This window comes from Microtus ochrogaster, chromosome 2 (assembly GCF_000317375.1).
Source record: "Microtus ochrogaster isolate Prairie Vole_2 chromosome 2, MicOch1.0, whole genome shotgun sequence".
In the NCBI taxonomy this organism is placed as follows: Eukaryota; Metazoa; Chordata; class Mammalia; order Rodentia; family Cricetidae; genus Microtus; species Microtus ochrogaster.
The window spans coordinates 42,656,653-42,659,703 of record NC_022010.1 but is presented as its reverse complement, the minus strand read 5'-3'; the positions used below and the strand labels follow the sequence as shown (position 1 = coordinate 42,659,703).

Sequence of the window (3,051 nt, the reverse complement as noted above, 5' to 3'; positions counted from 1 at the left end):
TTTTTTTTGGTTTTTCGAGACAGGGTTTCTCTGTGGTTTTGGAGCCTATCCTGGAACTAGCTCTTGTAGACCAGGCTGTAAAGTGTTTATTTTCTTAAGGTATAAGACAAGAACAAGGTTAAGAAAACAGTGGGCTGGAGTTGTAGCTCAGTTTATCCAGTTTGTAGTGTTTACTCAGCAGGCAAAAAGTCTTGGATTCAGCAAGCAGTGGTGGCACACACACATAGCACTCAGGAGGGAGAGGCAGGTGGGTCTCCATGAGCTTGGGGCCAGCCTGATCTAGAGAGCAAGTTCCAGGACAGCCAGGGCTACAGAGAGAAACCATGTTTCAAAAAATCAAATAAATAGAGTCCTGGGTTCAATTATCAGCACTTCATACACTAGATGTAGACAGATGCTTTTAATGCCAGAACTAAAGGAGGCAAAAGGTTCAGTAAGTCATGGTCATCTTCCCTACATGAAGCCCCTTGTCCCAGGAACAATGGAATGGATCTGTTGAGTTTGGGAGCAGGGTCAGCACAGCAGGCAGCAGTCTCTGGAAAGAGAAACTGCAACTGACAGGGTTTGCTTTTCATTGCTGGTCCCTTCAGAACAATCTTTAAATTACATACATACACTCGCGAGGCAGAGGCAGGAGGATCCCTGTGAGTTCGAGGCCAGCCTGGTATACAAGAGCTAGTTCCAGGACAGGAATCAAAAGCTACGGAGAAACCCTGTCTCGAGAAATCCAAATAAATAAATAAATTGTTTATATTATTCACATAAAAAAAACAACATACTATATTTAAGTGTATTGTAGTAAAAGAACTGACAATATACAGAACTAGTGGGGGAAATGAGCCTCTCGCACAATAATGACAATAAAAATAGGTACATCATATCAAGTCAGCCCTTTTTAAAAGTGATCAAATCAAGTTGGAAAACAACTCATCCGTTAAAAATGCGCTTCTTCCAAAGGACCCAAGTTCAGTTCCCAGCACCCACGTCAGACAGCTCAAAACTGTCTGTCATGACAGCTCTAGGACATACAACATTCTCTTCTAGCCTACGTGGGTACCCCCACATCCAAGGCATATGTGCACACAAACACACACACATACATAAAAATAAAACCTTTAAAAGTGGTAAAATCTAAATGCACTAACAGGAAATTTTCCAAGTTTTTCAAGACAAATCCTGATTATTTCTATAAAAAAAAACTGTAATGGAAGAAGCCTCCTCCCCCACCTTAAGTAGCATCTTAGCTAGAGAAATGAAATCTTTCCTGAAAGAATGTGGGTTAAGAGTTTCCCATTCCTCTCCCAAATTTTCTCTTTTCCTTCAACTTCCAGAAAAAGATGTCACACTGAACACACTGATCCTCTCTTCAGTTGAAGTAGTATTACAACATATTGTGTATGTAATTCCTCTTAACAATAAAAGGTAAATACTATTCTGGTAGCTATTAAGACACTGACCTAGCCATGTAGTGGTGCATGCTTTAATCCCAACACTCAGGAGGCAGAGGCAGGTGGAACTCTGAGTTTGAGTACAACCTGGTTTACAAAATGAGTTCCAATAAGGCAAGAACTAGGGTTTCAACAGCAACAAAAAAGACAAGACACTGTTCTCGCCCAATGTTCCTTCTTGAAAATCCGGTCTAATGTGCTCTCAGTAAATGCAACAGAAAGAACCTGGTTTCCTGACATAGAGATGCTAACTGTCCCTTCTCACCAGACCTGGACTCATCCTGCCACTTCAAGTTTCCTTAGACATCATGATCAACTATTCTCGACCTCCTTAAAACTCAGATCAACACAGATAACATACAGCCTCCATTCTGCATGTCTACATTTTGCCGGCAGATGTTCTTTTCTTCAGTAACACCCATGCCTCGGTGATAGAGTACATCCAGAATTGTGAATAGAGAAGGATCTCCCGCCAACACAAGGTATAAAACCAAGCCAACTAGACTCCTTTGGGCTACAAATGGAGTCCCCAAACAACGGGACTACTAAGCACCAACTCTCAACGCGCACAATTATAATCCTGTGTCCTGCAACCTAGGCTGAAATATGGCACGGCTCTTCTAGAACTGTGGACGCTAGGGAGCGAAGAAGAAAACCTCCAGGCCAGTAATTCCTATTCCTATGTCTGCCAGGATGGTGTTCAGCCAGCCTCCGGTAAGTGACAATACTCCAAATCTGCTAAAATTCTAAACTCCGTGGCCTCAAGAATCCCCACAGGCCCGGCGGTTTCTCAAGGTCTCTTCCCAAGATCTTCAGTTCAGTAGTGCGGCACTAAAACGTCTCAAATCAACCTACAGACTAAGAGACTGATTCTCAGTGACCCCCAACCACAGCGGGGACCCACACTTACCGGGTGTCATCTACTGAAGAGCCCAAACAGGTTCCGAACTAGGCCACTCTGGTCCATCTGGAATAACTCTTTAGACCTTGGGCCAGCATTTGATAATTATGCTACATCTGTCGATGCTATTATGCATTCCCTGCATCTTCTCTAATATTTCGCACTCCTCTGGCTTCAAATGCTCTCCCTTCTATCCGCAGAAACTACTCTATGCCTTTCTTTCCTTGCCTTGGAAACGCTTCGATTCTTTCCATAATGAAACACCTAGTATATCTGCACAATGAACACCCCCAGAATCCTCAAGACTGCTCCACAGCCACCCCCGGCATTCCTCCACCTATCCGGTATCTTCCCTCCAGCCCCTTTCTCCCCTTTCGCACTCCCACTATGCTTCCTGCAAGCAATCCCCTTTCTCCAGCCCCTGCCCTTCCCTGCAGCCAAAGAGCACACCGAGGCAGCAGCGGCGACCGAGGCCTGCGGTGCATAAAGCACTGCACCAAGACGGCGGAGAGCCCTGGGGTCTGGCCGGCCTCCTCGCCCACAGCCTGGCACCCCGAGGCCTCTCCGCAAGCATCCCACCTCCTTCCTACCCAACACCGGCCGCAGGCCTCGGAGGCCGCCAGCTCGCCTCCACCGCCCCCGTCATTCTCCGTTCTCCAAGCCCCGACCCACCATCCTCGCCCCGCTTCCTCGCGTCCCCCA

General features: G+C 46.2%; 1 protein-coding gene across 2 annotated transcripts in view; it reads right to left on the bottom strand.

The window, feature by feature from the left end:
- Window positions 1-3,051, bottom strand: part of Znf148 (zinc finger protein 148) — a 123,585-nt gene that overhangs the window by 120,190 nt on the left and 344 nt on the right. Inside the window, exon 1 of one of the 2 annotated variants that reach the window (XM_013351452.2) lies at window positions 2,359-2,975. The exons of the other annotated variant lie outside the window; for it this stretch is intronic. The gene's annotated coding sequence lies outside the window, so the exon portion shown is untranslated. Of the gene's footprint in view, window positions 1-2,358; window positions 2,976-3,051 lie in introns of those variants that run through there. 2 annotated transcript variants of the gene reach the window in all.